Here is a 21,306-nt window from a genome sequence, read left to right as displayed (position 1 = left end):
TGAAGGACGAGCCGCAGCCTAGACGCACCTGACGACTTCCAGCCGCCATACGTGGGGATTCAGGCAAAGGCCTTGTCTAACCTGCACAAAGCCAGTCACTTGAAAGTTAAGTAAAGGTCATTTTAGCTGTTAGGTATAGTTTAATGTCTAGCTGCGTGTAGATTATTATGCATAGAACCAGGCCTGTGTTTAATAATAAACAATAATTCGACTAATATACTGGTTGTGTGGTTATTTGTCCAATACACGGAACATACTTGTGTCTTGTGGTTCTTATTAATAAAGATAAAAGAGCAACAATCCTCACTGTGCTATTTTTACCGACCTTCAAAGGTTCTCTCATAATTTGGCTTTATAACACACTACCGCTCCTAATTCTTTGACCATCTGTTTTAAATGAGTCACTTTGGGTCATTTCCATTTTGAAGGTGCGACAGAAAGTTTGTGCTGTTGCAGCCACATGAATAGATCATCCTTTGAAGAAAATTAAATTGCATTAATTCAGACATATTTTGAATGTCATCATGTTTAAAACTGTACTTCCCTTTGTCGAAATATAAGCAACAGCAGTTCCAGAACGACAAAATTTAAATGGAAAGATCGTGCAAGGCTCCACTTAAAGCTGAATTATGGCAACCCTGGATGAGTTGTTCAGGAGAAATGAATGGTGATTGATAAAGAGATGCCTCCTTACAACTTTCTGGCACATGTCATCGCGGACTGATCAAAAAGTGGCTCTGATGGGATTTTTCCCACATGAGTGAGGTTTCCTCACTTATTGAGGGTAGTGACTGTAAATATGAGGGACTGACTTGAAGGTATCAAAGAGAAAATTGTAAATAATTCAGCAAAAAATAAATCAAGGTAAACTACAAGCAAATACGTAAAATTCACTTTACCAAAAGGCATACGCTTTCCATCCAGTATGTTAATGCATAAAGAGTGCTTTACAGGGCATGGAGGCTCTTTTTATTGATTCCTTATTATTGATATTATTTATTAATCTACTCTTTAAAATGCTTGTAATCCATTACAGTGTTGAAAGCTGTTCCTGCACTCAGGGACCATCAAAGATACTTGTAAATGTGTTTTGCTTAGCTCATATTTCTTTCACTTTACTATTATTTTTATTATTATTAATTTATTAACTGATTTATGTTGCCAAGTTAAAAATAATAAAAGGGGGGAGATATTGGATTCAACAAATATTTAGGGGGTCCTTTAAGAAAATCACCTAAAATTTACTTGAAAATAAAATGATTCTAGAAATATTACTGAATCTGCAGAAATATAATCAAATTCTAAAACATTGACTAAACTATTGAATCCTGGCCATGACTGTCTATTGAGGCTGACAAATGTTGCAAACGATGTACTGTACAAATATGTCCAGAGAAGCGAGGCAAGGGTACATTCAACAAATTTGCAACAATCTTGTTACAATGGTATAGGCTGAGACTAGACATGATGTAAGGAGTTTGACAGAATGCATGAGAGCCATGTGATGTCAGGGGAAAGGGTAATTAATTCGGAGTAATTGATTAATATCTAATTAACCAATCACCTGTTAAGTGACTGACACTTTCCTGAACGAATCAAGGCGAGTCTCAGCTGAGAATTAGAACCAATGAAAGTAAATAAGGGGCTAAACTATAGATAAGAATTTCCTTAAGAATGTGATCCGTATGACTGATTATTAGAAGAATTTTAGCCTTCCGAGATTTTGAAGCATCCTTGAAAATTACTTTTAAAACCTTTGTTGAAATTTCTTTTATTTTGTAGCCTTTTCTGGAACTACTTTTATCTTGAAGCCTTTTGTTTTACTCTCCTGTATCTCAAGGACTTTTCACTGTACTCTCAAAAGTTTTTTGATTTAATTTTGTGCAAATGTATTGAGTGAATTCTTGAAAAATAAAGGGTGCTTGGATACCTCTTCAACCTTATCCTGAGTAGAGATAAGAAGATCTTACAATGCCCATGTTACCCCCTTATTTATCATACAAATAACTGTGCTCAATAGAAAGAATAGTTACCAAACAAGATTAAGTTGACTTTATTGTGACACTACTGTTGGTTGTTAACTTACGTAATGTCGGCAATATCATGCAGCATTCAACTGCAGCTTCATACTCAGCAGCGGTGAGTCCGAATAATTTTCACCTTTCAGATCTTATGGCCTTAAGACATTTAAAACAGACACCGTATACTTTCGCTGCTGTTGCTCTGAGTTTATTTTGTACTGACAGAGAAATGACAAGACTAAAGAATGAGACATTCCTCCAGCAAGTTTCTCATGCCATCTTATAATACCTGTAGTTTTATCTATCCCAAATCAAATATTGGAAGAAAACCTCACCAATGTTGTCTGACATTTCAATTCACAAAGCCTTTAACTGACAGCTCCCCGCGGGAAGGCTACTCATTGGAGACGATCGATGTTGTGTACTCAGTTCCTGTGGATCTTGAACAGGAATTTGAAATTATATGTCACTGCTAACCTTCCCCATGATTGGCATCAACTTTGTTTCCTAAAGGTCAAAAGTCAATGTTTAAATGTCTGTTCAGGGTCCACGGGAGCTCTGACAGCAAGGTTCTGTTGCTGGATTCATTCTGCTTTACAGCTTACAAACAGAGAGAAAATATTTCAGTACCCTATCATCATTTTTAATGCAAAACTCTGTAAATATTTTTCTGTTGGAAAAACAAGCTTGCCAAATTGCAGCTCTTTGAATCAAGAACAAACGTTTAATGTTTTGTGTTCATTTAAAAAAAAAGACCTTTTTAAAACCATTCAGATTCAGATGGTGCGCGATCTAATGGCCTCGTCACGCCTGACTCAGCACATAACAAGGCCGGTAAATCCCGTGAGAATCCTCTCGCACAATTAACGACGCTTATTACACCTCGCGAGATCTAACCCTCAGTCACACTGGATATTACACTGGTCCGGAACACATCCGGACGAAAATGGTGTGAACATTTTGGGACTCACTTGGAAGAAGGCTTGCGGCAGCTTGTAGAGATTGGGAGATAGAGGAGTCCAGCAACTCGGACACTGGAACACCATGTGCAGCAGTGGGTGTGGAAAGGATCAACCACACGGACCTTATAACTGTCGCAGCTTCCAGGCGGTGAATCTTCAAGCTGCAGATGGCCAGCTGCCTGAGGTACTGCTGAGTGATGATGGTCTGTACTGAGGTTGGGGGAAGAGGGGGGGAATTGGGGGTGGTGGGGAAAGAGAGATGCTGCGGGGCTAATGGAATGGAAATGTGGGTGGGAAGGGTTGTGGTGAAGTGTGGCTGGGGGAGGGGTTGGGCAGGGTATGAAATGGGGAGATAGAAAGGGGTTCAGAGAGAGGGGTCTGTGGTATCAACTAAGGAGTCCTGGGGGAATTGTTGATAGGAAGGCTTTGTGAGGATGTAAAAGGGCAGTGGGAGATGTAGGGTATGAGGGTTGACAGGTGGGAGATGTTGAGGGTTGACAGAGGGGAGATGGAAGTAAAACCAGATTCTGGAAGTAGAGAGGGTGAGGTGGGGGTGCATGCCCATTGTCACAGGGATGGGCTCTTCAGGAAGTATGGGGTTATGGACATTTGCCAGCACTGGATGCAGGGTGACAGGGGAAGGATTAGGGTGACTGTGGGGAGATCAATGGCTATGGGAGGGAAGGTGTGGGTTATGGTGGATTCATAGAATTCCTTCAGTGCAGAAAGAGACCATTTGACCCATTGAGTCTGCACCAACCCTTTTAAAGAGCACCCTGTCTAGGCCCACTCTCCCACCCTACCCCTGTAACCCCATAACCCCACCTAACCTTGACATCAAGGGCCAATCCACCTAACCTGCAGATCTTTGGAATGTGGGTGGAAACCGGAGCACCCGGAGGAAACCCACGCAGAGATAGGGAGAAAGTGCATACTCCCCACAGACAGTCACAAGGCCGGAATTCAACCCCGGTCCATGGCGCTGAGAGGCAGCAGTGCTAACCACTGTGCTGCCGTGCTGCCCCGTATTGGTACGTGTTGGATTAAATCTGAAAAGTCACACACACCATGGCTGCTTGCAACTATCTAGAGCTTCAAAGTAGAGATCACAAAATGCTGCATGGGAGTTGAGTCAGCAGGGATTGGCAGAACAGCATGTCAGCTCAGCTGGGTGGGAACCCCAGCATGTAGTATTGAAAATGCTAAAGCAATTCAACAGACGAGCGCACAAAGGGCAAAGGCTCAGCATGCATGGGAGCCTTCCTGCACATGATTCACTGTAGATATGGGTGCGCGTCTGCAAAGATGACATAAGAGAAGGATGGAGCATCTTGACCACCCTCTTGGTGCCCTTCTCCCTAAGGAGTGAGGCAAGGGCCCTGGCACAATATTGTTACTTCCCTGCACATGCATGATTCAGTGGGACATGAACCCAGCCTGGGGGTGGAGGGGTCTTGGATAACCTTGACGACCACCCTCTGGTGCCCCAAAGCATGGAGGGCCCCGGGTTACTTTGGCTGCCCTGCTGTGGGGAAGCTGCTCCCTCTGTGGTTACGGAGGTCAAAGATGAAGGGGTCAAAGGCAAGGGGGATTCAAAGGGGCAAAGTCCTGAGTGAAGGCTCAAGGGTGGTGATCCACCGCTCCCCTCCTTTTGGGTGCCCATGGGCCCTTGGGTGCCCATGGGCCCATGCCTGACTCCTTAGGGAGAAGGGCAGCAAGAGGGTGGTCAAGATGATCCATCCTTCTCTTATGTCATCTTTGCAGACACGCACCCATATCTACAGTGCAGGTCTGCACACAACTCTGGCATAAACTGGATGTTCTGCTGGACCAGGTTCTCCACTGCATCTGTCACCCACCCAATGGAGACTTTGATGTACATACATGTCGGAACCACATCATCAGCGAGTAGGCGGACAGACCCCTCTTCCTCACATGCCACTCTGGTGAGTGTATCTGACAGCTCTGCTTGATGTTCTCTGCTTCTCACTGCCTCTCCAGCAACTCGGGCAGTGCCAATTCCAGATATTTATCATCCAACTCAGAGGTTGCAGACGCCTCTTCCCCAGCAGTCCTTGGAGTACAGGCGAGTTTGGCTGTCCCTGCCTCCTCCTGCTGTAGATACATGTCTATGTCATGACCACCTGACTAGGAGATCCTGCCCATACGAGATCTAGTATGCACCGAGGTCTACCTCTCTGTGCTGGTGGAGGGTGCAGCCTTCTAGAGAAGGCCGTGGGCCTTGACCCATACAAAGCTGGTCACGCAGCTCGGCCTCCTCTTCCATCCTCGGGTACAGAGTATCCCTTCTGGCCTCAACAGCAAACTTCGAGGGAAACGCCACTGAAGCTGGGGGCCGGAACTCCCTGCAATCAGTGGAATGTTTCCTTCACCAGCGGTGGATAGGCATGAAGTTGATGTCCAGGCATCTTTTAAATATGGCATCTGAATAAAACGGTGGGGAGACGTGTCACCCAGTCCACCCCGCCGGGCAATGTGTTGAGAAACTCCTAACTGCATAATTAATTAGGCCACATTGCACAATTCCGCGTGAATTCCCACTGCCTTGTGCCTGGAATGGAAAATTCCTCCCGTGTCAACATTTCAAGTCAGTACGACACTTTTTCAGAGCTGGAGAGAGGTAGAAATCTGATGGGTTTTATGCTGTTGAAGAGAGCGGGTGGAGCAAAATAGAAGGTCTATTATTTCTAAATTTAATTGCAAAAAATACAGCTCTATCAAAGAAGCCTTATTATTTATCGTCTGTGATTAACCGTTGATTAAACTTAGATTAACGTTAAATAAATAAATGCATCCAGTTGTGAACGGTGGGGAGCAATTAAACAATTACTGGGAGGGGACGACAAAATGAAGATGCCTGTTCTCAACATTGGCGGAGCCCAGCATGAGCACTAAGACAAGGCTGAAGCATCTGCAATCACCTTCAGCCAAATGTTAAAAGAGATTGATAATGGCAAAGTTTCTGAATTTTCTCTTACTCATTTAGATGATCATTGAAAACAGTTTTTGCATTTATTTTATCCATGGGCTTTTCTAAACGGTGAAGCTTTTATAACTGGCTACTTACACAATCATGAAAATCACAGCGGCCAGTATCACTATTGGCGACCATTAAAATAATGGATTGTAATAAAAATCCATCTGGTTCTCAAAGGTCTTCTCGAGGAGGTAATTTGTCCTTCTTACCAGGTCTGGTTTATATGCAACTCGCAATCCAGGGCAATGAAGTTGCCTCTCTAAGATAGTAAAAGCCACTCGGTTGCACCAATATGATAAGACAAAGTATAATAAGGATAAAACAGACACAACTCTCTTTTTGACCTAAGCATCAGATTCAGTTGTGGTAAACATTCTTCCTGTCCAGTCCTTCTCACTAATATCTTGGAACTTGTGTCAAAATTCTATGGTGTAGTCAATCAGTAATCATATAGTCTTACAGAAATAAACCTTTCAGATAATGCCCCAGACTGCTCCAGCATCATCCATGGGCATGTCCTGTCTCACTGGCAGGGCAGACAACTAGCAGTGGCAGCACAGGGAGTGGCCCTGGAATATCAAACATTGCTTCTAGATATCATGAAGTCGCATGTAATCAGGTTAAACAAGGATAAAGAAACCTCCAGCTCCTTAATACTTGCCGCCTGCCATCCTTCAGCTCATGAATCAGTGCTTCTCCATGTTGACTACCATGTGGAAGAAGCACTAATGAAGCAAGGAACAAAATATGCTCTGGGCGTATTGCTGGCCTTGAAAGACTTGAAAGACACAACTGCCAGTCTGGGCCTGTAGCAGGCAGTGAGAGACCCAACATGAGGGAAAAACCTATTTGACCTTGTCCTTACTAGTCCACGTGTTGAAGATGCATATATCCATAGCAGTGTCTGTAATAATAAGTATTGTATAGTCCTTGTGGAAACAAAGTCCCATTTTCACACACAGGACAGCCTCCATCATGCTGTGTGGCACTATCACCATGTCTCCATCATGCAGTGAGTAACTCACCTACTGACTCCCTAAAGTCTTCGCACTATGTACAAGTCAGGGTTATGATGGAACACACCCCACTTGCCTAGGTGAGGTCAGATTCAAACAACACTGAAGAATTGTGACAACACCCAAGACAAAGCAGCCCACTTGATCAGCACCTGATCCACGCACCCTAAAGATTCACTCCCTCTACCGTATTTGCAAAGTGGTAGCAGTGTGCATCATCTACAGGATGAAATGCAGCAACTCACCAAAGCTCCTTTGACAGCACCTTCCAAACATGTGACCCAGTGCCACCGTCTCCCCAACGCATCCTGCCCCAGAGATCCCACGTAATGTTTGCATGGCAATTGGAGTGCAAACTTCCAAAGGGCAATTGTCCTTCACTGGGAGTCATCTGAAAATGTGACATAAATTGCAAACTTTGGACAGTGCCAACTGGACTGCAGCAATAGCTACCGAGAAAATTTACTGCCGCCCACCCCCCCCCCCCATAGGACTCCTGTCACCACCATCCCAAACCCCCAGGGAACTCCTCCCAGTACCTCCAAATTCCAGGAGACTCCCAATCTCCATGGGCAACCCCCACCCCTAACTACCTAACCCAAAGGAATCCCGCCTCCTGATTACCCACACCCATGGGTCTCCCCCAACTACAACCCCTTCCGACCATCCCACCCATGGGATTCATCGTCACCGTCCTCACGGGACCCCCCCACCCCTCCCACAACACTCCCACAATGAGTCAAATTACCACTCTGTGCCTAGATTGTTAGTTCAAGTTTTTCTCAATCCTATCTCGCCCAACATTCTGACTCAGGCCACCAAGATCTGGTCACTGCAGCAAGTCCCCAGGACCTAGCATCGAGCACAGCTCTGCCTGATGCAAGGAGGCCACGTCACCTTTTGTTTTTTTAAACAGCATTGGAACAAAGAACAAAGAAAAATTACAGCACAGGAACAGACCCTTCGGCCCTCCAAGCCTGCGCCGATCCAGATCCTCTATCTAAAACTGTCGCCTATTTTCTAAGGATCTTAATCCCTCTCCTCCCTTCCCATTCCATGTATCTGTCTAGATACATCTTAAATGACGCTATCGTGCCAGCCTCTACCACCTCCGCCGGCACCCACCGCCCTCTGCGTAAAGAACTTTTATATCTCCCTTAAACTTTTCCCCTCTCACCTTGAACCCGTGACCCCTAGTAACTGAGTCCCCCACTCTGGGAAAAAGCTTCTTGCTATCCACCATGTCTATACCTTTCATGATTTTGTAGACCTCAATGAGGTCCCCCATCAACCTCCATCTTTCTAATGAACATAATCCTAATCTACTCAACCTCTCTTCATAGCTAGTGCCCTCCATACCAGGCAACATGCTGGTGAACCTCCTCTTCACCTTTTCCAAAGCATCCACATGCTTTTGGTAATGAGGCGACCAGAACTGCACGCAGTATTCCAAATGTGGCCGAACCAGTCTTATACAACTGTAACATAACCTGCCAACTCGTGTATTCAATACCCCTTCCGATGAAGGAAAGCATGCCGTATGCCTTCTTGACCACTCTATTGACCACTCTATGGACCTGAACACCCAGATCTCTCTGTACATCAATTTTCCCCAGGGCTTTTTCATTTATCATATAGTTCGCTCTTGAATTGGATCTTCCAAAATGCATCACCTCGCATTTGCCCGGATTGAACTCCATCTGCCATTTCTCCGCCCAACTCTCCAATCTATCTATATTCTGCTGTATTCTCTGACAGTCCCCTTCACTATCTGCTACTCCGCCAATCTTAGAGTCATCTGCAAACTTGCTAATCAGACCACCTATACCTTCCTCCAGATCATTTATGTATACCACAAACAACAGTGATCCCAGCACATATCCCTGTGGAACACCACTTGTCACAGTTCTCCAGTTTGAGAAACTCCCTTCCACTACTACTCTCTGTCTCCTTTTGCCCAGCCAGTTCTTTATCCATCTAACTAGTACACCCTGGACCCCATGAGACTTCACTTTCTCCATCAGCCTACCATGGGGAACCTTATCAAATGCATTACTGGAGTCCATGTATATGACATCTACAGCCCTTCCCTCATCAATCAACTTTGTCACTTCCTCAAAGAATTCTATTAAGTTGGTAAGACATGACCTTCCCTGCACAAAACATGTTGCCTATCTCTGATAAGCTCATTTTCTTCCAAATGGGAATAGATCCTATCCCTCAGTATCTTCTCCAGCAGCTTCCCTACCACTGACGTCAGGCTCACCGGTCTATAATTACCTGGGTTATCCCTGCTACCCTTCTTAAACAAGGGGACAACATTAGCAATTCTCCAGTCCTCCGGTACCTCACCCGTGTTCAAGAATGCTGCAAAGATATCTGTTAAGGCGAGACTTCCGGTGACGGCGGGCGAGAGGCGGCCGCACAATGGAGGGCTCCCGTTCGGCAACGGCATTTTCGGGGCTTTAAGCCCGGTTCCAGGGTCCGCGGAGGCGGCAGAAGCAGGGAGAAGGCACGGAGGTGGCACAGTGAAAACACAGGAGGAAAAAAAGAACAAAGAAAAATGTCGAGGGTGAGCAAGAAAACTGCCGAAAAAAAAACAGCTGGAGGTCCGTCGGGGAGTGGAAAGGTCACTGCGGGGTCACCAGGAAAAATGGAGGCTGGAGCACCAGGGAAGGCCGCACTGCTTACGGCTGAAGAAATAACTAAGGTGATGGCAGCGGAATTTGAAAAGCAGTTGGCGCAGATTGCGAAATGTATGGAGACGGTGAGGAAGGAGATGAGGGAGGTTTTGAGTGTGCTGGTGGAGGAGGCGGTTTCCCCGGTGAGGACGGAGGTGGCAACCTCAGTGGCGGAGGTGCGAGAGCAAGGGGAGGCGCTGAAGGAAGTGGAGGAGACGTTATTGCAGCACGGTGATCAACTTGCCTCGATGGGGAAAGAGATGCGGAAGGTATGGATACTAACAAGGATCTGCGAGGAAAAATGGAAGACCTGGGAAACAGATCCAGGCGACAGAATTTGAGGATTGTGGGGTTGTCCGAAGGAGTTGAAGGACCGAAGCCGACTGAGTATTTTGCCGCGATGCTGGCAAAACTATTGGGTGAGGGGGAGGATCCCTCCCGATATGAACTGGATCAGGCTCATCAGTTGTGGAGGCCTGTACCAAAGGCGAATGAGCCACCAAGGGCAGTGACTTTGTGCTTCCGTAGGTACAGGGTGAAGGAGAAGGTCCTGAGCTGGGCCAAGCAGAAGCGGGTGGTGCAGTGGGCTGGAGCTGGTATACCTGTATACCAGGACTTTACGGTGGAGCTGGCAAGGAGGCGGGCTGCCTTCAACCGGGTGAAGAGGGCACTGTACATTAGCAAGGTGCGGTGCGGCATTGTATATACAGCGAAGCTGAGGGTGACTTACAAGCTCAGGGACTTTTATTTTGGAACGGCGGAAGCAGCGGAGGAGTTTGCGAAAGCAGAAGGACTGTGGCAGAACTGACAAATTGAGGAATGGCCATGTGCCGATGTAACCTCATGACTGTATTTTCTTCTTTTTTGTATCACTGCGCGCGGGTGTAGAGATTAAAGGAGCCAATGTGGTATATATTTGGACAAGGGAAGGGACGGGACTTTCACTCAAAATGAGAGTTCTTTGGGGTGTAGGTGGATATGCGGGGTTTGTGTGCTAAAAGGGGATCATTGGGCTCTCCTAGGGCCGGGCAAGTGCGAAAGGGACCCGGGCGGGGGCCTCCACGCTGGCCGGTTTAAGCCAGCCAGTGAACGTGAGTGAGGTGGGGGGAGGGGCTGCGGCCATCGGAGCCTGGCAGAACAGGGGCCGAGTGGTTTAGCCGGGGTGGAAAGTTGGGGGGAAGGAACCGAGGTTGGGAGGAGGAGCTTTACAAGAGGCAGTGGATGGGAGGAGTTGGAGACCTGCGGTGGGGGTGGGGGGTTGAGGGGGGAGCTGTGTAAGATTAAGGGTGACTACGGGTAATCCCTGATTCCTTTTTGTCATTTGTTTATGTAAACATGCGGGTTGAGGTTCGGGGTTGGTGGTAGATGGGATCGTTGTTATTATGGGGACTGACATATCTTGCTGATTATTGTTTATTGTTGATGGATGTAAATGTGGGAGAAAATGTGAAAAAGGAGAATAAAATTTTTTTTTTTTAAAAAAGATATCTGTTAAGGCCCCAGCTCTTTCCTCTCTCACTTCCCTCAGTAACCTGGGATAGATCCCATCCGGACCTGGGGACTTCTCCACCTTAATGCCTTTTAGAATACCCAACACATCCTCCCTCCTTATGCCGACTTGACCCAGAGTAATCAAACATCCATCCCTAACCTCAACATCCGTCATGTCTCGCTCCTCGGTGAATACCGATGCCATGTACTCATTAAGAATCTCACCCATTTTCTCTGACTCCACGCATAACTTTCCTCCTTTGTCCTCGAGTGGGCCAACCCTTTCTCTAGTTACCCTCTTGCTCCTTATATATGAATAAAAGGCTTTGGGATTTTCCTTAACCCTGTTTGCTAAAGATATTTCGTAACCACTTTTAGCCCTCTTGATTCCTCGTTTCAGATTGGTCCTACATTCCCGATATTCTTCCAAAGCTGTCGTCTGTCTTCAGTCGCCTAGACCTTATGTATGCTTCATAGCTTACATAGCTTACTAGCTTCCATAGACCTGGAAAGTTAACGGTCCAGCCAAGTTCAAAGGTCATAGACAGGCCAGGGCGAAGGTAAGTGGTTAGCGATCGGCAGTGGGGGATTTAGGTTGGGTCGGATCTTTTGGGGGTGTTGGGTGAGAATTAGGCCTGGTGGGGAGTTGGTCTTAGCAGAGATGGGAAGACACTTCATGGGTGGGGGGCTTTGGGGGGTGGGCGGGTTGGAGGTGGGACAGGTTCCTCAGCATGTCTTTGGTGTACCTTTCAAAATAGCTCTGGAGCTCGAAGGTTTTGGCCCCAGGGATGATAGATCTCTAATACCCCTTCCCCCATATATTTTGTAGAAATTTCCTAGACAGCCTCAACAGTGTACCATTGGGCCTGTTCCATAGCGTCTGCACAGGTTCAGTAATGCAATGACTATGAGATGCGTTGGGGGCTTATCCTTGATTCTGGCCTCATTTGATTCACAGGACAACCACTGGACACACTTGTGGTACCTAAAGAAACCAGACAGGATGGTGTCAGCACACCCTCCTCCCCCGAATTAGTGGCAGCCTCGGTGATTTGGGGGGCACTGTTCTTCATCAGTAGCTAGAAGGCCTTCTTGCTAGTGGTTAGCAGCTGGGTTTCTGCTTACTGCCGTGTCTTTTGACACAAGGCCCAGGCATGGGCAGGAGTGGAGTTCATTTGGGTCCCAGGACAGGAAAACAGGAGGATCCTCTCCTTCTGGGGAAGTGGCATCTCTGTTTTACACTACAATCGTGGACTGTTCAGGGAAGTAAAGAGAGTCCCAGTAACTGTATGCATTTGGATTGACTCAGATTCTTGTTAACTCAAGGTGCAAGCTATCAACACATGATTCATTATATCTCTACTTATTCCCATAAGAAATTTGAAGAGCATCAATAGAAGGTATTCTAGTCATTTATCTCTCTCAATTTCATGGTATGCTCACCCAAATTAGAGACAAATGTTATTTTTACCTATTATCCTTATTCAAACTATTCCTAAGATTTCTGTAATACTTTATAAAATCTTTATATTATTTTGTAATTTCCTTTACCTCTCATTTTTTCACCAATTCTCTCCCCATCCATCCTGAAAGTGTTGACTCCTGTACTGTTATAAGAGTGCCACACACTCTTAGATACATTACCCATTTGAGCATTCTTCATGTGCACCTTGACTGCGAGTATCTGATGGATATTAGGCAATAGTGGCCGCCATTACTGACCTATCCACAACATCACTTAAATTAAGTCTGTCCTGCATCAATTTACAACTGAGCTTTATCCTGTTCTCACACAATGAGAATGGTTTATTTACAGTGATAGGGAACAAGAAACATGACTAATATCTCTCTCTTTCTAATGGAAAACAGCAATACCAGCTGTCCATTCCTTTGCACTAGATGATGTTGGTGAACTCAGTACATTCTGGAACTTTCTGTCCTGTATGCATCATTGGCTGAATATCGGGAGCCTTTCTCTTCCCTTCATGAAGTGATTCAGTGATTCCCTGTTACATACTTTCCTTGTCCAAGCAGGGAGTCAAACAAATCACTTTATTTCTGGCTCCTCTCATGATAATTTGTCAACAGCAATTAGTTACATACAAATCACAATCACTCTCCAATTATTGATTCACCAATGCAGATACAATGACATCAATCCTCCACACAGCTGTTTCTTTACAATCTTCGTGACAAATAAACTGAAATTGTGAGCACTGTGGAGAACAATATATCCCAATTATATCAGAGATTTTTAAGGGTAACATAATTTTCTGTGGTGAAATGAGAGACTTGAGTTTAGCCATAGAAGAGTCAGGAAGCATAATACTCATTTGAGATAAAGTACTTATTTCTTCATCTATATCTTCATCCTGCACATTTGTATCTCGGGAGCTCATTTCGATAGTCCTGGAAAATGAGGAAAGTGGAATCTGTTTCAATTGAGGTATATCGTTTTGGCGCTATGAATACCATTTTGGTTCCAAAATGCTTTTGCAGAATGCACACAATTTGGGTTGTATTTTACCAACCCACCAGGGATGGACTTGGAAGTGGAAGTGGAGGGAAAGGTATCTATAAAATGGCCATATAAGGTGAGGGTAGAGGGTTCCCGTTGCCATGACATTTGATGGTGGTAGATGGCCCTCCTTCCCAGAGCCAATTGAGACAATCCAATGGCCAACTAATGCCTTCTTCCTACCACAACAAGCATTTTACCCATGGTGGGTGGGGCCCTCTGCTGCATGGGGAGCAGGCTGCCTGGTAAAGCTTGGCAGCCTCCCTGCAGGCTGTGCAGTGGAAAGGGATCATATTTAATTTGCCCTTTCGAGTGAGACATCGCCAGAGCAAGCACACAGCTTTCCCAGGATTGTAGCCTTCCCTTTGGTGCAGGATGCCATTCATTTCATTTGTGGGCACCACATATCGCCTCTGAGATATACCTCAATTGAAACAGATTCCACTAAGGAGCTGAAACAACACAACTTTTAATATTTTACGGTTATTTTTAACTTATGTGGTAAGGGCTTTGAATCAACAGTTAATTCACAATGACTTTAGGAAGAATTTTTGAATTAAAGTTAACAAGTAAGACAGACAGGTATTTCCATTTAACCAGTCAATGCAAATGCACTCTGTAAGCTTTTACGAAAACAATTTGTCCATCAGTGTGGCTGGGAGGAAACATTGAGAAGGTTGATTTAAGGTGGAGGTGCAGCACAACTAAACATTGCCAAGAAGTTTAATAATGAGTTCTGCACAATTGATTTCAAAATAGAATTCTGACCTCCTGAAAATCAAGAAGCTGAAATGTGCCCTCAGTGTGGGTCTGGGATTGATCCATATCATTCCTAATTATGATGAATTGGTTCTCATTTCAGGGAAAAGGGAAGATCCCTCTGACACAAATTCCTTCCAGGCTACAACATGTTTGCATTCACAGTTATGGGGAAGTATAGTTCATCAACTATTCAACTGATATTTAACATGATCAGTGATGCTGCATGTAAAGGTAAGGTAAAGTTGCCATAGTCCATAGGCTGCTTTCCCCTTTGAGGGGGAGAGCTGACTGGTGATGGTTTAACCTATGGATCACCACTCATCAGGAGAGGGGCAAGGCTGAGCCTTCATGAATAACCTCAGCCGGTAGGGGAATTGAACCCACGCTGCTGGCCTTGCTATGCATCACGAACCAGCTGTCTAGCCAACTGAGTTAAACCGCCCTGGTACATACAAAACAGTGAAGCTCATCTTCTGAAGCTCTTTGGGCATTGTTTTGGTTTTAATCCAGCTAATTAAAAGTGGTGAAATGCTCAACCTGAATTCCTACTAGCATAATGTGGAAGGTGAGACTCCCCAATTCTTGTTTCTGCCTTTGCCCCATGCATCTAATATTAGTTAGTTCCAGGATACTTATTAGATGAGTTCAGCACAAAGAAAAATCTACTGGCAATATTCCTTGCAACCTGTTTTTATCTTCTCACAAAACATTACCTATTCAAATAAAAGGGAAAACCAATTTCATTGTTTTATATCATTCTTCCAAGAGGAATTGATAATATGCCGCGAATTTCATTGTCAATTTTTGGGGGCTTAGCAGGACAAACAATGCTGGAAAAGCAACATATTCTGGATGCTGGAAAAATGAAATAAAACAGAAAATACTGGAAATACTCAGCAGGACTGGCAGCATTTGTGGAAACAGAAACAGGGTTGTTGCTTCAGTTCCGTGACCTTTCATCAGAACTGAGCAACGTTAGAAATGTAGTAGGTTTTGAGCAAGTGAAAGAGGGGAACGTGGAAAAAGATCAAAAGAGAAGGGGCTGGATTCTCCCAAAATGGGACTATGTCCCCATGACGGCATAAAAACGCTGGAGTTTTACTCCAGAATTCCTGTCAAAAAGTACAGCTAATTCAATGCCCTGAGGGGGCTAGCAGGGACCCAGAGTAAACCTCGGCAGCTTTAGCTGCGGATACGGGCCCCCGCACTTCTGGTTTGGATTCCATGGATGCACACGAAGGCGAGCTCAAGTGGCCACACCGAGCTCCATGGCGGACTTGGACTGCATAGCCAGAGGCAAAAATGAGACCCCCCCCCCCCGACCGGCCCCACGCCCAATCATCTAACCGTGCACAAGCATTCCCCGACTGCCTATATGCCCCCCCCCCCCACCCCGGTGTCCGATTTCCTGCACCCCCCCCCACCAGGTGGCCGCGGACTGAGTCCGCAGCTGCCACGCCAGCATCCCGACCGGCAATAGCAGGTTAGTTCCACGCCGTCGGGAACTCGGCCGGTCAGATGCGGAGGATCGCTGGGCGGGCCTCTGTCAATGGGCCCCGAGCCTTGCAGTGTACTGCGTGATCACGCTGATTCTCGGGTCCCGGAGAATCGGCGGACAGGCGCCGGGCCCAATTTCGGTGCGGGGCTGCGGAGAATCCAGCCCAAAGTCTGGGAAAGGATCGGAAGGCAGGAACAATTAAAACACAAAAAAAATAATGCAGCAAGACAATAGTGGCACAAGTAAAAAAATAAAAGAAGGATTCCAGGAAGGTATAAATCACAGGACCATTACCAACTGCTGCAATCTGAAAAACTGGAAGCAGAGGTTATGATCTAAAACTGTTGAACACAATGTTAAGTCTGGAAGGCTACACAGTGCCTAATCAAAGGATGAAGTACTGTTCCTCGAGTTTATGCTGAGTTTCATTGGAACACTGTAAAGGCAGAGAACGGAGAGGTCAAATTAGAAATTAAGGAGAGAATTAAAATGACAAGTGACTGGCAGGATTTGCAGACTGTACGAATTACCCAAATTGTGTTTGGTCTCCCATGTAACAGAGACAGCACCGTGAGCAGTGAATATAGTATTAAAAAAAGTGAAAATGGTGCAAGTAAATTGCTGTTGGCTAAGAATAAGTGTTTGAGGAGCTTGACGTGAACAAGGGGGTAAAAGGACAGGTCTTCCATTGCCTGTGCTTGCACAAGACATTGCTGCCAAAAAGGGAGAGGTTGTTGGGGATGATTGAGGAGTGGATCAAGGTTTGACAAAGAAAATATTCCTGATGGAAAGTTGAAAGCAGCTGGGGGAGGGATGGGGGGAGAGATGTGTTTGGTGTTCGCATTATGCTGAAGGTGGTAGAAATGGAAGAGGATGATCCCGTTAAGGCAGTGGTTGGTGCGGGAGAAGGACAAAAAAAAAAAAGACAGAAAGGGTGGGACCAGATCTGCATGAAATGGAATACGGTCGATGGCCCCATCAACCTCAGTCGAAGGGGATCCTCAATTGAGAAGAATGGAAGACACATCATAAGTATTAGTATGGAGGGTTGCCTCACCCGAACAAATGTGACAGAGATAGTGAAACTGGAATAATGAAATGGAGTCCTTACAGGGAGCAGGGTTGGAAAGAATGAAATCGAGGTAACTAAAGTTTTTATGGATATTGGTTGGTCGCCTACCAGCGGAAATGGAGATTGAAAATTACAAGCAATCTTAATTGAGTTTTTCAGTACAGGCTCGGAGGAGGAAAAGGCATTGATACAGCTATCAATGTATTGGAAAGGGTATAGGGGAAATGGAGTCATAGATCCCACATAAAGGTGGCACAGCTAACACCTATAAGTACTCCCATAGCAATATCTTTTGTTTGGGGCAAATTGATTGGAGTCAAAGGGAAAATTGTTGAGACAGAAAATTCTGGAGCTAGAAACGTTAACTCTGTTACTCTTTCCACAGATGTTGCCTGACCTGCTAATTCCAGTACCTTCTTGTTATTATTTTGCATTTGCTTTAATACTTGTTCAATGTGAGACGTTTAGCTAGGTAGAGGAGGGTGGTGGTAGATAAACGTGGGCCGGTCGGGCCTCTGTTCAAGAAAGAAAGGGAGAACCCTCAGGCCACCTTGGGTCAGGAAACTGAATATCATGGAGAGTTTCGGGAGAGTTGCAGATGGAGGTGGGATGATACCTAACAAGAGGAGAAAAGTAGAATCGAGATAGAAAGAAATCTGTTCAGATGGGCAAAACGTCCTCCTGCTGTTGGGACTTCACAGGAAAGTGCTGGCCTCATTTGCCAGCCAGAAGGTCAACCAGCTAAAGGAATTCCACTTGTAATTTATGCAGCAGACAATTAACTGGCTGCAGTCAGCACTCCCATCCCTCCAAAGAACAAGGTCTCGTTGGGGGTTCGACATTAGCAGGGGGCGCCTTCTTCGGTAAGGACAGGATGTAGGCATCTCCAGCCTGGGAAGCACTTGTTGCCCATCCCTAATTGTCCCTGAGAATGTGGTGATGAGCTGCCTTCTTGAACCCCTGCAGTCCATGTGGAGTGGTACACCAAAAGTGCTGTTAGGGAGGGAGTTCCAGGATTTTGACCCAGTGACAGTGATAAATTGGTGATATATTTCCAGGTCAGGATAGTGAGTGACTTGGAGGGGAACTTCCAGATGTTAATGTTTCCATGTGCCTGCTCACTTGTCCTTCTAAACGGTAGTGGTCCTGGGTTTGGAATTTTCTGCAGTGAATTTTGTAGATGGTACACGTGTCTGCCACTGTCCATTGGTGGTGAAGAGAAGTGAATGTTAGTGAAAGGTTGCCCAGTCAGGCAGGCCATCCACCTCCATGAGCCTGCAAAATAACCCCAGAGTATACCTGATGGTTTTTCCACATAGCAAAGGGCCTTTCTGCCTTTAGTAAAATACCTGCAGTCATCATAAGATGCCCAAAAGGGTTACTTAAGGGTCTCAGTTGGCCTCAGGATGGGTTGCCAATCCATCACGATCCCAGTCATTGGCAAAATGCCAGTAATGGAGAAAGCCAATGGGGCCGCCACTCATCGCCCGCCCACCAGATTTTCTACCTCCCCCAATCTTCCAGCATGCCCCGTCTCGCTGTATGAAATCCTGGCCAATGTGTCGACCAAGTCAGTTCTCTTTAAGAATCAGAAAAGGAGTAAAGGAGGGCTGTATATGGTTGAGGGTTTGAGAAATTAAAGGCTTTGGAGGGAAGAGTTCCAGAGGAAAGGAAATGTGTAAAAATATAGGAAACAACAATGTCATGTTCAATGGTGATGTCATGGCCAAGGGGAGGTTGACAGATGCGTCAGAGTTGGCTTTCGGCCTCCACAATGCAGAGAGTGTTTGGTGAACTGACAACAGCACCACTCTTGCAACAGGTTCAATGAAAATAATAGAGTTGAACCTGAGACAACAGAGTGCTGCAAGTAGAGGGGAGTAGGCTACAGTGGCTAAGGGAACAATCTTTATAGTTGTGGAGACTCTAGGAATCCTTAAAAGTGGTGGAAGGGACCTGGATTTGTAAGTCTCGCTCCCATTTTCAACAGATCCTTCTTAGGTTGGGGAGGAAAGGGAAATGATTCCTGGAATGAAGGGGTTGCCTTCAGGAAAGAAAGATTGTGCAGGTTGGGCCTATACCCATTGGAATTTAGAAGATTCAGAGGTGACCTTATTGAAACATATAACATCCTGAGGGGACTTGACAGGATGGATGAAGGGAGGGTCTTTCCCCTTTCAGGAGGAGCAGAGAACAAGGAGGCAGAGTTTAAAAATTAGGGGTCTCCCGTTCAAGACGGAGATGAGCAGGAATTTCTTACTCTCACAGCATTGTTATTTTGTGGAATTAGTCTCCCAGATATCAGTGGAAACTGATAACTGCTTATATTCAAGGCTGCGTTACATAGATTTTTGACCAACAACAGAATCTAGGGTTATGCAGGCAAATAGGAAAATGGAGCTGAGGTAACAATCAGATTATGATTTCATCCAATGGCAGACCAGGTTCAAGGGGCCAAATGGTCTACTTCTGCTCCTAGTTCTTGAGTTTTTGTGGGAGTTGGGCATGACTCCCACGTGTGGAAGTGCCAAACTCAGCAGGACTATTTGAATTGAATGCTGAGTTCAAACAGATCCCATTTTCACTGGATCAAGGGCCGCATTCTGCAATATGGGAGTTGTGAATTTTTAAAAATGTTGTAACCATACTTTTGAAAGGTAGATAATGTCTGTGAAACTGTCAAGCTGTCAGGTTATTTAAATGACCATTCCCTTAAATGTGAAAAGAACTGCCTGCCTGTGTCCATGAGAGTTTAAAAAACAGTTCAAGTTGTTGTTTGCTGACATAATCCTAAATGCTATGGGTACAACATTATTAATGGTTGACTACTTTCCACAACTAATCATTATTACAGCACGGGGTTGGAAATTCACAATTTGATTGATAGCTAAAAGGGATTTTTAAAAAATTATCTGTCTATGATGTAGGGTTATGAACACAAATGTTTGCTTTTATAAGGGATTAGGTACTTGAGTAGATTTAAATGTATTGAATGAGTTCATGAATGGGGTATTTTCATCATGAACTCTGAAATAGATATTTACAATATTGGGCTGGATCCTCTGCCGCCAACCGCCAGTAGTGGGGTTCCCAATGCGATGGAGAATCAGGTGTTGGGGGCAAAATGTGATCGGTGCCCTGTGCCGATCTGTTTCCAATGCTCTGGCCGCCCGCTGGTGCCGGGATCATGGTTCGCGCCCGCGTGTCAGGAGGAGGATGCAAATGGGTCCCAATGAGGCCCAAGCGTGAAGCTGGGTGATTAGAATGTACTTAACTCTCTTTGAAGTGATTGATGTTTACAAACATTGTGGTTGGAACACTTCTGAGTTACTCAACTATGAAGGAAGATGAATGAAGCAAGGCTGACAGGTGTGTGTGTGTTGGAAGTTGTCGATCACAGCCCAGTGAGGGAGATGAATAAATGGCTTGCAGCTCAAGGATCTGAGGGGTTTAAACAAAGGTCACTGCTTCCTCTTTCCAGCAATTAACAATGTTTCCTCTGTCTGAGCCAGCAAATGTATGTTACAACAGTAATTTTTTCACTGCCTCTGTCTGAACTGCTCTCTAGTTTCCAGACAAGGGTCTCTTATCTATGTGACTTCCTGGCAGGTTTCTCTTTCCTGGGTCTGTGGGGTCTCCTTATTTAGGGGGTCTCTGTAGGCAGTCTCCCTATTTAGGGCATCTCTGTGAAAGGTCCCCGGATTAAGGAGGTCTCTGGGGGATATTTTATGGTCTCTGTGGAAGCTCCGCCTAATTACGGCATCTCGAGCAGTGGGGGGGGGATCAGTTCACCTCCAGAACTTGGGGAAAGAGAGGGACCCAGAAAGTCTGAGGGTGGGGGTGCTGATTTGCAAAACGGGGGTCTTGGGAGGCTGATTTGCGATGCAGGGAAGGTGGCTTGCTATTGGGCTGCCCATTCAAAATGACAGCCCAATAGCAGGATTCCCTCGGGTATCCCTCACAATCCGGGAACTGTCCTGACTTGAGCCACCCACATTGGAAGCAAAGATCCGGCACCAAGTATTTCAAGATTTCACTTGAAAATAATGAAACCTGCAACAATGTGAAACATGACTTTGCGCACTTCTGTTTTCAGTCATCTATGTCACACTCTTGAGTCATCAAGATGATAAATTATATTTTAATTACACTTTAAATTGCTGAAATATATTGCCAGAAATTGACATAGCATTTGCAATCACTATCAAATTAAAAGTTCATATTGTTAAATATCTATGTTCCACAATTTGATCCAGTTACTAAATGTTTAACATCTGACAAACCATG

The 21,306-nt window shown here is 45.4% G+C and overlaps 1 protein-coding gene and 1 long non-coding RNA gene across 14 annotated transcripts in view; one reads left to right on the top strand and one right to left on the bottom strand.

Moving 5' to 3' along the window:
* Nucleotides 1-21,306, bottom strand: part of chl1b (cell adhesion molecule L1-like b) — a 1,336,546-nt gene that overhangs the window by 856,026 nt on the left and 459,214 nt on the right. Inside the window, exon 1 of one of the 13 annotated variants that reach the window (XM_072472191.1) lies at nucleotides 2,357-2,375. The exons of the other annotated variants lie outside the window; for them this stretch is intronic. The gene's annotated coding sequence lies outside the window, so the exon portion shown is untranslated. Of the gene's footprint in view, nucleotides 1-2,356; nucleotides 2,376-21,306 lie in introns of those variants that run through there. 13 annotated transcript variants of the gene reach the window in all.
* LOC140388295 (uncharacterized) overlaps nucleotides 2,633-21,306 on the top strand; it is a 31,189-nt gene continuing 12,515 nt past the window's right edge. Inside the window, exon 1 of the long non-coding RNA XR_011934134.1 lies at nucleotides 2,633-3,167. This is a non-coding gene — a long non-coding RNA (uncharacterized lncRNA). The remainder of the gene's footprint in view (nucleotides 3,168-21,306) is intronic.

This window comes from Scyliorhinus torazame, chromosome 13, assembly GCF_047496885.1.
Source record: "Scyliorhinus torazame isolate Kashiwa2021f chromosome 13, sScyTor2.1, whole genome shotgun sequence".
NCBI classification, from domain to species: domain Eukaryota; kingdom Metazoa; phylum Chordata; class Chondrichthyes; order Carcharhiniformes; family Scyliorhinidae; genus Scyliorhinus; species Scyliorhinus torazame.
The sequence above is the reverse complement of the archived record's forward strand: the minus strand, read 5'-3'. Positions and strand labels throughout refer to the sequence as shown.